The sequence below is a fragment of the Pleurodeles waltl genome, chromosome 11 (genome assembly GCF_031143425.1).
Source record: "Pleurodeles waltl isolate 20211129_DDA chromosome 11, aPleWal1.hap1.20221129, whole genome shotgun sequence".
NCBI lineage: Eukaryota > Metazoa > Chordata > Amphibia > Caudata > Salamandridae > Pleurodeles > Pleurodeles waltl.
The window spans coordinates 999,507,516-999,520,900 of NC_090450.1; positions in this window are offsets into that span (position 1 = coordinate 999,507,516).

Consider the following 13,385-nt stretch of genomic DNA (forward strand, 5'->3'; position numbering starts at 1 on the left):
TGTGCGGGAGTCTATAGAACACAATTTTAAAACATAGAGCGGGTCATTCTGACCCCGGCGGTCTAAGACCGCCGGGGCCAGGGTCGGCGGGAGCACCGCCGACAGGCCGGCGGTGCTCCCAAGGGCATTCCGACCGCGGCGGTAAAGCCGCGGTCGGACCGGCAACACTGGCGGTCTCCCGCCAGTGTACCGCCGCCCTTTGGAATCCTCCAAGGCGGCGCAGCTAGCTGCGCCGCCGAGGGGATTCCGACCCCCCCTACCGCCATCCAGTTCCCGGCGGTCCGCCCGCCGGGAACCGGATGGCGGTAGGGGGGGTCGCGGGGCTCCTGGGGGCCCCTGCAGTGCCCATGCCACTGGCATGGGCACTGCAGGGGCCCCCGTAAGAGGGCCCCTACAAGTATTTCACTGTCTGCTTGGCAGACAGTGAAATACGCGACGGGTGCAACAGCACCCGTCGCACCTTCCCACTCCGCCGGCTCGATTACGAGCCGGCATCCTCGTGGGAAGGGAGTTTTTCCCTGGGCTGGCGGGCGGTCTTTTGGCGACCGCCCGCCAGCCCAGGGAAAAACTTAGAATACCCTCCGCGGTCTACTGACCGCGGAGCGGTATTTCGGAGGGGGGAACTCTGGCGGGCGGCCTCCGCCGCCCGCCAGAGTTAGAATGACCCCCAGAGTGTTCTGATTGGTCCAGAGAGCTTTTTTTCCTCTGGGTCAATTTGCACCTGCAGGAGTCAGACTCCAACAGGATGTTGCTGGCAGCCATTTCAGAATTCAGGAACTTAGACCCCTGTCCTCTGTCTCGATCCTGTGTGACTCCAGCAGGATAAAAAAAAAAAAAATGCCACCCATGAACAGTTTCATTATTAAGGGAAGCGGGGTGCACGCCCACCTCCCCAAGCCACTATAGGCCCCAGAGAACCCACCCCGGGTGTGTATTTAATAAGGTACGGGTGTGAAACGACCTCTCCCCCAACCATTATAGGCCCTGGTAAGACCACCCAGAGGCCAAACGTTTTTTAAGAAGTGGAGGGGGGCATGCAGTCCCCAGGGAGCCCACCATGTGGACCTCCTCTCCAAGACATTATAGGTCCTGGGAGCCTTCCCAGGGGGCTGAACTGTTCCAAAAAAGGAGAGGAGGCCATGCATCACTGCTCCTCAAGCCATTATAGGCCCCAGGGAGCACATACCAGGAGGCAAAATTCACTTAAAATGGGGCCTGCGCATTGCGTCCTCCTCTCTGATCCTTGAAAAGGTCCCAGGGACCCCATCCCCATGCCAGCTAACTTAAAAAAAAAAATTAAAGACAACATAAAAAGGGCAAAAGCAAAGAAGAGAGAATATTGTAAGGGAAAGGTACTTTTTATGTAAACAATAAATGGCGATGTTGCCCTGCACAGCTAATCTCAAAGGTGATATCACCCTTGCCGTCTCTTCCAAAGCTGTCCCTCATCCTGGGTGGAGTTCCCAAGGATATCCATTTTTTAAATGATAGACCTAGTAATGAACAGGGTGAGCTCAGTAGATGAACACTCGTCATTAGGCACCCTACTGCTCATCACCTCCCCATATGCACCACTTCACAACATATTTACTTGCAAAAAAGTCTTAAAACAAAACTGGTGCTTAAGACATGTAGGCCATACACAGTTATCGACCACCTACAATCGAGGTGTGTAAATCATTAACAACTAACCTTAACAAATGAGAAATATCTGAGTGTTTGTGTGGTGCTTGAACAATGTAAGGATGCTTCTAGGCACTTAATGGCAAAAGGACTTTGAAGTCAATGGTACTGAAGCTTTGATTACAGCAGATACTAAGAATACACCTCACCACCCCCAACTGATCTGAAGAGAAGAGAACTTGAGTAAAATAATGAAGAGCCCCATGCCTAATGTGTAAGTAAGTGCCAGTTCCCACAGTCTTTCCTTAGAAGGCTAAATGAGGAAGTGGTGTTTGGCAGGGAGGAAGGTGACCTTTCTTGGTGCAGCACATTACCCCCAGTGCCACCGCCAGCTCTTATATGGTTCATCCATTGACTATTTCATCACCCGGGCCAGAGAACAGCATGCACACTATTCTGCATGGAGAAGGTATAGTAATTGTTTTATTTCCATTTTGGGTTGTAGGAATAGAAGTGGTGCCAGCGTACTAAAGGGTGAACTTCAACCATTGAACTGCTTTGTCCTTCTTCTGTTTTCAAACCTTAGTAGAAATAAAAAAGGGACCCCTCTGCTATTCTGCTATAGTAGAATAAGGAAGGTGCAGAATGAGATCAGGGCAATGAATGAGATGTCTGAAATGGGTGCCAGGGTGCCTACTGGAAACCATGGCATAAATCATGTACAAGTTAATTCTTTTTCTGAGGTTTCCTTTTTGGAGCATTACCTGTTTTTATCTGTCAAAGGGCAGAATATATGTGGTCTTGAAGGCTGATATCCCCACATATGCATTAAACTAACAAGCCCCTCATTCTTGTAAGGTTACATAATGTTTTATTCAGATCTTCAAACATTATTTTCCTTATTCAGAATCTCGCTGTTTCACAATGGATTGTGGTCATTCTTACCAGGTCAAAGATGGGGTGTAGCGTTAACATGAACTGGTAGGAAATGGAGGTGGCCTGACAAGATTGTTAATACCTTCTGGTGGGAGGTGTACATACTCCTGTTGGTATGTCTGGAATGTTACCTCTGCAAACTCTTCATCTAAAACAATGCCTCCAAGACAAACTCTGTGGCATATTTATTAAACAGATGCGTCATCCTTGCGCCACGCAATGGGGTGCAGGACCAAAGCAACTCTTAAATTAGATTTATCAAGCCAAGAAAGGCCACCTTGCGTGACCCTGAATGGCTTGCTAAATCTAGAGTAATCTAACACAGCACCAATCGCTGCATTGCATCTTTCTGCCCTGTATAGGCATTTTGGCTGATTCACAGATTTACCCTCACTAGTAGACCTGGGAATCCTCCAAAATGCTACGCCTCCCCAGGCGAGGTGTAGAAAGGAGAAAATGTTGTATTTCTCCTTGCTACTTTCTCTTTTTATGTGTGCTGCAGTCACAAAAAGGAAAATGCCTCAGAGGATTGTTTTTGTGCAGGAGGGTGTCCATTCCTGCACAAAAACAATCCTGCATACAACACAGGCACCCTTGCGCCATGGTGCTAGGGTGCCTGTGTTGACGCTAGGCAGAACATTGTGCACCAGCAGTTGTATTATGTTAAATAAAGCACATTCCTGCCCTTTCTCTATCGTGCAGCCCAGCGAGGTGACTTTCTGTCCTGTGCTGCGTGATTTCTTCTTAAATATGCCCCTCTGTTTTTTAGGAGAACAGAGACACTTTGGGCAGTGTCTTAACATGCTTTGTGTACAATGAAGTGATTTGAAGTAAGAAACGTCCAAATTGACCTAAATTCTATTCAAACAAATCTGTTAATCGCATATTGATCAAGGCTGTATCGATTATGTGGCCAGAAGGGCTGCAGCCACTTCAAATGTTTAGCATAAACATGCAGGATAAGTTTACATGCACTTAGAGGCATATTTACCAATGTGTTGCGCCACCCTTAACCATGCAAGGGGAGCACAAGGGTGACGCAGCACTAGAGTAAGACTTTTTAAGCCACGCAAGACCACCTTGAATGGGCCTGAGTGGCTTGATTAATCTGTAATAACGTGACGCAGCGCAAATGACTGCATTGCGTTACTCTGCCTCAGGGAGGTGTTTCCTGGGGGAGGGTGGGTCTTCCCACCCATCCAGCCATGGTTTTTGGAGCATTCCCACATTTACCATTACCAGTAAACCTGGGAATGCATCAGCATGCTGTGCCTCCCAGGGGAGGTTCTGCAAGGAGCAATACCTTTATTTTGCGTCATTGTTTCCTCTTTCTAAGTGTGCTGCTTTCTACAGCACACTTAGAAGGAGGACACTGCCTCTGAGAATTGTTTTTGTACAGGAAGGTGACCCTCCCTGCACAAAAACAATCCTGCAGACAGTGAAGGTACCCTTGCACCACGGCGCAAGGGTGACTGCATTGGCACTAGGCAGCCAAGAGGATGCCAGCCCAAGGAGAAGGCAGGAATGTGCTGTATGATGTTGAATACAGCACATTCTTGCCCTTTCATGGATTGCAGCATGGTGGCTGCCTGCACTGCCTGCAGATGAGGTAGGCACAGGAACCAGTTCCCTAAATGAATAATTGAACATCAAATGTGAGGTTGTGTAACCAAGCCTCACAATTACTACTGAAGCCTGTCTGTCTTTGAAATCATAGTCCCACTGGAGTGGCTGTTACTCCACAGCTGAGCATTATTTTTCCAACAGATACTGGGAGATGCTTATTTGTCTAACTCACACATAGATTGAAATTACAAAGCCAGGGGGGTGCAAATTCATATATCCCCACAAAACACGTAAGTTACACAAATAGTTTATAGACAGACAGGGTGTCTTACTCCTTCATGCTCTAAGCTGGGGATAGGAACTATGACTGCAAAATGACTATAAGGCAGTCAGACTTAAAGTTTCTCCCTCCAAATTCCTTGATGGTACCTTATCCATCTTCCATTAAGGAACCAATATTTTTGGTGATCCTTTACATCACACATTAATAAATAAAACATGTTTTTTATGGGGGTAGGGGACTAGGGTCTAGGCTCCTAATCCTTGCAAGAGACACTTTAAACTCAGGCCTAACAAACTTTTTATCTTCCAGTGGTAAGAGTCCTGGCCATGACAGAGAATGCTGAGATCGACGTTACATTTGTCTCAACAAACAAGTTGGCTCTTTGTAAGCGAGACATGGGAAGTCCAACTCAATAGTCAGAGGTTCCATGAAGACACATTTTATCAATTGGCTGCACGTTTGGTGAGCCCATGAGAACGTTCTAGTCCAATACCACCATTCCCTCTGACTTTGAAGAAAGTTGTGGACCAAGGTATCAAAGTGAAAACTTTGGCAGCCATGAATGGCAGTGGGGAAACTTCCATCCCATCAGTAAAGTCTCTGCCTCCAGAACCCCCTCTCCATCTTCAGTTAGTCTTTGGGTAGAGGGAACACAACTGAGTTAAACATAACTTTCTACTGGATGAATTGACAAAACTTTGCCTGATTTTGTGAAAGACAAAACTTCACCACTTGGCCCCTATTATGAGTGGCCCAAAAATAGGCTGGATTTCCCATTACAGGTACCATGGTTCCTGCTTACGCTGGGGGAGTGACGGTAAAGGACAGAAGTCATACTATTATGAGTTAGACCCTGAGGCCCAATTTGGAAGGGACGCACTAAACAAGCCACTTCCTAATAGGGTTCACTTTGTTTTCTAAACATATTGAGCAACTTGGTAAACACCTATTAAATTAGAAAATGATTTCTAACACACTAAAGTGCCATCACTCAATCTCAAATACTGTGACTTATCAAACTCCAAGATTTACAACCACTAACTGGCTTTCTACTTCTGCCCACTAGTACTTAGAGAGTAAAAGCATGTGGTTTTTTGAGGAACCTCGGGAAAAGCTTGCTAGTAGATATCCACCAGAGAAAATGCATGTAGTACTCAGCACTAAAATATTATTAAAGTAAAAAAAATTAACCAAATACATTTCCCAAATAAATTGAGCAAAACAAATACTATTTAATAATAAAAGAACAGCACAATGGCAACAAGATAGACAGGGGATCGTGGGTTATGATTATTGTTTAAAAAACATGGAAAAAGGGTCAATTGAACATAATGCATACTTAAAAGTTAATATTGTCCTATGTAACTTGGTGAATTGTAACCTGGGCACCATTATTGAAAGAATTGTCCAAAACCTTGAGGTTTGCCCTGGTCAACATTTTTATTTCTTCATAAGCAGAACGTTCTTCAGAGCTCACGATCTTACGCCGTGGTACTGCCGGGTGCTGTAGGTGTTCAGGACATTGTTTTTGATTTAGAATTGTATCCTCAAAATTCACATTCAATGACTCGCATTGGGACAAAGTGAAAATGTTAGCTGCTGAGGCCCCATCTTCTTCTGGTAGGATTCTTATTTTATCCTGGTTCTCTAGAAGTCCAAACATGTCTAAGTCCCAACTTTAAAGGCAGTCGGATATCTTCTTTCTAGATGCTCCAATTGTTCCCAGTCTTCCAGGAACTCCTCCTTGAGCTCACGAATTGCAGTGGGACAAGGCCACATCAGCCACTCATGTCAGGGCCACTTTCATCTTTTCCGCCTTTTTCTCTTGCTCTAGGTCATTATGAAGATGAAGAACAAGTCGGAGACCCCAATAAGGAGTGCCAGTGTCTACCGCCTGTGCCAGATAATTCTGGTGAATGAATAATTTACGCTTACTGCAGCAAATGATTTTCACTAAAAACGAAAAACTGCACTTTACAAAATCATATTTACTTACTGTTGGCCAAACAAGGCTTAAAGTAGGCCAGACTCCATTTTGTATTTCTGTGTGACCATGTTTTCAGTTCTCCTCTTATCTGACGTAGCAAAATGTGCACTAATGAAATGCTTTGTGTTGACATGCTGTTCTCAATGAACTCTGGAGGAATCTTTACTTCCAAATATATTTGTTCAATTACTTTCCTGTCTGTGTTTCACCAGGTCCATTCATTATATTAGTCTGCCATTGTTTTGTGTGTAACTAGATTTGTACTGCCACATCCATTGATATTAGGTCAAGAGGGGACTCATATTTATAAGGGATGGTGTTTGTGTTGTTGCATTCTGTATTGTGATTGGCTGAATCTTGCAACATTTTACTCACTTAGGCCCTCATTATAACCCTGGCGGTCGATGACCGCCAGGGCTATAGTGGCGCTCGTACCGCCAACATGCTGGCAGTACAGGACACCATATTTTGACCGTAGCGGTACCACCGCTGTAACACCGCTGGGACCGGCGGTATACTGCCATGGCGGTCCCGGCGGTCATAATCCGCCAGGGCAGCACTGCAAGCAGTGCTGCCCTGGGGATTTTGCCTCCCCTTACCGCCACCTATGGTGGTAAGGGGACTCGGGGTGCCCCTGGGGGCTCCTGTACTGCCCATGCACTTGGCATGGGCAGTGCAGGGGTCCCAGGCATAGCCCCATCACGCATTTCACAGCTCGAATTTCGGGCAGTGAAATGCGCGACGGGAGCCTACTGCACCCGCTGCACATCAGCATTGCGGCCGGCTCTATTACGAGCCAGCTGCAATGTTGATGTGGCTTTTCCGCTGGCCCTGCGGAAAAATCGAAATAGGGAGCCAGACATACCGTCAGCAATAGCGGTATTCTGGCGCCCGCAGCCTCGGCGGTCTTCTGGCGCCCGCAGCCTCGGCGGTCTTCAGGGAATACCGCTGAGTTTGTAATGAAGGCCTTAATGGTGACTATGCAATTTTCACTGTCTATTTTCTTAGAAAAAGGGCACATTTTGGAGGGGAGCCATGAATTGTCCCTTGATTCTTAGCGATGAGACCCATGTCACTCTGTCTCATGCTTAGGACTTAGAATTATTTTAATATTGTTTCTGAACCTTGACTTGATGTCAGATCTCCCCCTGCATTTCACTGAGCCTCGCGCTAATTCCTTGTATTTGATGCACTATGGATTTTGATTGATTTTGAGGCAAATCACATTTTATCCTCTGTAATGTCCTACATTCTCCCAATAAACCTTTGTGGCTTCTAATTTATGTCTTTTCCCAAAGATGCTGTTAATTGACAATGTTGACCTTTTTAGGGGCACGTTACCTCATACAGGGCAGATGTATGAAAGCATTTTGCATTCGCAAACGGTGCGAATGCCCATTTGCAAATGCAAAATGCCATTTCAGAATGTATGGAATACATTCTGAATGCAATTTTAAGGAATCGCTAAAATAGCGATTCCTTAAAATTGCGACTCTGTTTAGAGAGTCGCAAATTGAGACTCTCTAAATTAGAAATCGCAAATAAGGATTCCTTATTTGCGATTTCTTAGCACATGTATGAAGCAATTCCTAAATGCGATTTTGGCATTTAGGAATCGCTAATTACCACCAAGTTGAACTTGGTGGTAACCATGTGCAAAATTAAAAAATGCATTTAAAATGCATTTTTAAATTGTACATGTAAAGCACACATGCCCTTTTGGCATGTGTGCACCTTACATCTCCCCCAAAAATATTTTGGGGTGCAGCAGAGGGGGCCTTAGCCCCCCAGCACCCTGTGGTTTTGCATTTCCAAAATTGCGATTCCTGGTTCAGAAATCGCAATTTTGGGAATGCAAAAAATTCGCAGCTATGGGCCAACAGGCCCATAGCTGCGAATGGGGCCGGTATCGCAATTTGCGATTCGGTAATAGCATTTGCGATTTTTAAGAAATCGCTAGTACCGATTCGCAAATGTGATACATGGCACTTTGCGAGTCGGAAATAGCGATTTCTTAAAAATCGCTATTTCCAAATCGCAAAGGGCCGTGAGGATACATCTGGCCCACAGTCTTGAGGATCACACCGCCCCAGTCCTGCAAAAGCACTTTATCTCATATCTTACCACATAATGAAAATAGCATCAACTCTTAACAGCAATGGGCTCACTTCAGTCATGGTGTAAGGCATGCTGTGTGTCATTTTGGAGATCTGACATTTACACTCCATGTGTAGTCTTTAACACTTGTTACTGTGTACTTACCTATGGTCAAATAGGCCAGCTGGAGTTTCCCAAGCAGTGGCCATGTTTGAAAGACAATCTCATGCGCGCAGGTGTACAGCAGGCTCTCACTAACCACAGGCCTAAAAATGTAAGCCATTCATTAAATGAAAAACTAATATAGAAGAACATGAGAAAAAGATGAACTCCTACATTAATGATGTATGAGCTGTATTTATAAATAACAAGTAATGCTGCAGAGCATGAATATCAATGACATTTATGTGCATTTATATCTGAAGTGAAAAGTAGAACAGGAATACTCAATTTGCACAGTTGAAAAGTCTTTGACATGTGAGGGGGTGTTTTCTTCCTCCGTGTGAGCTTAGATACAAGGTTCCTTTTAAAATTAATCAAACTTAGTTCTCTGTGAATTAGTCCATTTCAGAGAGCTGTTTGTTTCATATCTCTGTGTTCACAGCAGCTAAGACATCTTTAATTAGATGCAATATTGGGAGGTGTCCATTCTCAGACATGAACAGATATTATTTTACATTATTGCTGAATGTTTGGAGCAAGTTCAGCTCCAGGGAAGCAATAAAGCTTTACATTCATAATCCCGGAAACTTCACATTTAATTCCCACAGGGGAAGTGTGGGCGTCAGACTTTGTGGATCTGTTTGAGAAACACAGTCACACAGTATTTCTACTCATAGAAGGATCAGTGCTTCCTACAGTGCTTAATTTGTTTTAAAAAATAGTTACTGCTTGCAAATTTTTTGGGAGGCTTAAGGAGGTATATGCCAGTGAGGAAGACTTTAGCCTCTTGACTGCAGCTGCACTCCTGGTGGTGCATGTACCCATCATCTCTGATGGTGCTTGGCTTCATAATCAGCCTGGCCCAGGAGCAGAATGCTAACCTATGTGTGAGCAAGTATGGTGGCCAACTGACCAGCATTTTACAGGTTTCTCTTGCCATCTTGGCTCCTGTCCTGCCACCCGCACAGTCGCACTGGGTCATGATCTCCATCACACATTTAGGTTTCCTACCACTTTTGACCATCTGATAGGACAAGGAACTCCTATCCCTTGAGTCCATTATAAGCTGTAAAAGCGGTGCCTGTCAGTGGATGGGAGGAAGAAGCTACTCCACAGGAGGGGCCCGGAGCAAGGCAGCTCTTGGAACATTTCAGCTATTGAGATGCAAATCCAGCCACCTGTGAATTAACAGGCCTGAATATGATAACGGAAACCATGCCGCGGCCCTGTTCTAGGAGTATGCCCTCACGGTTCAGTTCCTCCAAGAAGCCTGTTTCAAAGTGCTGACGTAGTGGCAGATCAGTGGACGGAAGCACAGGGACAGTATGATTTGCCCAGGATCAAACAGTTTGTTAAAGTAGCAGACTCAAGACTGCAGCACACTGCTACTTCCTACAAAGGCCATGTGATGTCCAGGCCCCACGCTTACCAGCAGCTTTCACAATTATTCCTAAAGTTCCCAATCTTGCCGAAAAAGGATTAGAGGAAAAAATGATTGCCCAGGAGAACACAGTGTGTGTCTGGATTTAAAACTGTGGGCCTGATTTAGAGTTTGGCAGTACTCCAAGTACATTTGGGTATTATGCACTTGTAATTAGTGGGATGGGATACCTGTCACATTTCTGATGGAGTAACGTGTTTGACAAACTAAATCAGATCCTGTGACTAAGTGTGTCACAGGATTAAAAACTTCTGGCCCTCATTCTGACCTTGGCGGGCGGCGGAGGCCGCCCGCCAAAGTCCCGCCGTCAGGTTACCGTTCCGCGGTCGAAAGACCGCGGCGGTAATTCTGACTTTCCCGCTGGGCTGGCGGGCGGTCGCCTTCAGACCGCCAGCCAGCCCAGCGGGAAAGAGGCTTCCACGATGAAGCCGGCTCGGAATCGAGCCGGCAGAGTGGAAGCTGTGCGACGGGTGCAGTTGCACCCGTCGCGTATTTCACTGTCTGCGCAGCAGACAGTGAAATACATGTAGGGGCCCTCTTACGGGGGCCCCTGCAATGCCCATGCCAGTGGCATGGGCACTGCAGGGGCCCCCAGGGGCCCCGCGACCCCCCCTACCGCCATCCGGATCTCGGCGGTCCGACCGCCGGGATCTGGATGGCGGTAGGGGGGGTCGGAATCCCCGCGGCGGTGCAGCAAGCTGCGCCGCCGCGGAGGATTCAATGGGGCCGCGGTACACTGGCGGGACCCCGCCAGTGGTGCCGGTCCGACCGCGGCTTTACCGCCGCGGTCGGAATCCCCATTGGAGCACCGCCGGCCTGTCGGCGGTGCTCCCGCGGTCCTCCGCCCTGGCGGTCAAAGACCGCCAGGGTCAGAATGACCCCCTCTGTCTCTTAGTTACTCGTTTCCTGCTAGTGTACTAGGCCGTAACTGGGGTGGTCATGATTCTGATGGCAAGCCCAAACGTTTGTCCTACCCAGTCGAATGTAGTTCTGTTGTGGAACCTACCCAGACTAGATGTCAAGCATCTTAGTTCCATAGTTAAAACGTTTTGACTTGATCATGTCCAATGACAGTAGATGATTACTGGGCAGTATGAGTGGTAGATACTGACACCCACCATCACTGCTTCAAAGCTTAAGAATATTTCATTCCATTTGGATACCAGGGCCCATATTTATACTTTTTGACGCAAAACTGCGCCATCGCAGTTTTGCGTCAAAAAAATTTGCGCCGTCTAACGCCATTTGGATGCGCCATTCGGGCGTCAAATTTATACTTTGACGTACGGCGGCGCAACCAACAGGTGGGAGTCATTATTTCGTGACGCAAACAGCGTCGGTCTGTCGTAAGACAAACCCACGTAAAAGTGACTCAAATCACTGTGGGTCGATTTACGACAGCGCTATCGTGAATACGCCGTTTTTTTTCACGCTATTGCGTAACATTTTTGCGCGAAAACTGCACTGACAGGAGAGGAGACCCAAAATGGATCCCAGATGCCCCAACAGACCCCAGGAGGATGAGAGCAGACCAGGACCCAGCCAGGAGGAAGCACACAGGAACCAGGACATGTTAAAGAAAAAAAGAAAGTGTCGCTTCAGTGCAGAGGAGCAGGAAATCCTGGTGAAAGAGGTGACGGAACACCAGCACCAACTTTTCATATCCTCAAAATTGCCACTCAGTAGGAGAGAGGCCATCTGGAAAGAAATTGTGGACAAGATAAACAGTGTGGCTGAAGAACGCCGGACAGTCACCGAGTGTAAGAAACGCTGGCATGACTGTAAACGTAGGACCAAAGAGAAAATGGCCAGGAACAGGAAGGCAGCAATGCAGAATGGAGGGGGGAGTCCAGCACAACAGGAGGCTCTGGACCACATGGAGGAGATGGTCGCAGCCGTCATCCCAGAGGAGATTGTCACAGGGATACAAGGACTGGACAGCGCAGACTACCACGACACTACGCACATGCAGGGTAAGTCGCATGGGGAATTACAATGCAATAATGGGGACTGTAAGCAGGGGGGGGATACCTACTACACAATGCATGTAACTTAGCACATATATGAAGTGGCATGGGGAAAGGGGCACGGCAGGGGGGAATGCCCAGTACTGACCATAGCCGGGCCACGACAAAATACTGCCACCACTACTGTCCCATGGGGACATCCTGTAATTACAACAAGAGAGCCAAGGGAAACCAGTGACAGGTGGGAAGGACACTACCCTGAATCCACATCCAGGCACTTGTTTTGCACAAACTATTCCCCATCAACTAGGTCCCTACCTGTAATGCAGTAGCAAATACAACAACTGCAACTTAACTGCCACCACAGTTGACAATAACACCTCTCATCTCTGGGCAGCTATAGTACCAAATGGCAGGAACCCCACCCTGGAACATACATTCCTAAATTAGGGGGTGAGGATGACATCTGCAACTACTCCTAGAAATAAGACAAAGCTACCAGTACACTTAAATGCCGAATGTCCATAACTGACACATACAGAAGCCTAAGTAAACAGCAATAGGAGCCACACAGCACTAACGACACACACATGCTGCATACGTCAGGGTCCCTCACGTGCCTGCCTAACAATGCTACATCACAAATGTCATACTGCTCAGACAACAACATTGACGAGGGGACACAGGCAACTGGTCAATGAAACACATCTGCACAGTCTAACCAAAAAATAGGACATCCATACGATAAACAAGCCAATCCAGTAAGACACACGAGACCCCATCAGATACAAACATCAACAATGTTTACATCCATACCACATCCTAACATTGACATACATAGGTCATGCCACCTAACATGTACAGATCATGCAATGTGAATAAAAAGTGTATGGTGCAGGGCCTGTGAGGCAAGTGTGCTGGCAGGGCAGTCACAACACCCACAGTCAGTCAAAGTGTAGCGTGGCAAGTGAAACGTATACTTTGCGCAATAGCGTCAGGCTGGAGGCCTTTGTGCATCTTACCCTGAATGTACTTATACTCATTTGCTCACATCTAAGTGCCTCAGAGCACTTTGCACTAAATGAATCTCATTGCCCTTCCTATCAGTTAATGTAGCAAATAGTCAGTCCTGAGGTGTTGGCAATTAGTCAAATCACCCTGTTTAGCCTACTTCTGCACTGGAGTTTGCCAGAACATATTCACTCTGTGCCCCAGTCAAGGATACCGTCTGGTTCGTTGATGATAGATGTGGTAGGGGTTAAGGTTTGCCATTCCTGCGTAGGGAAACTTTGTCATCACCATGACATATGTCTTTTAAATTCA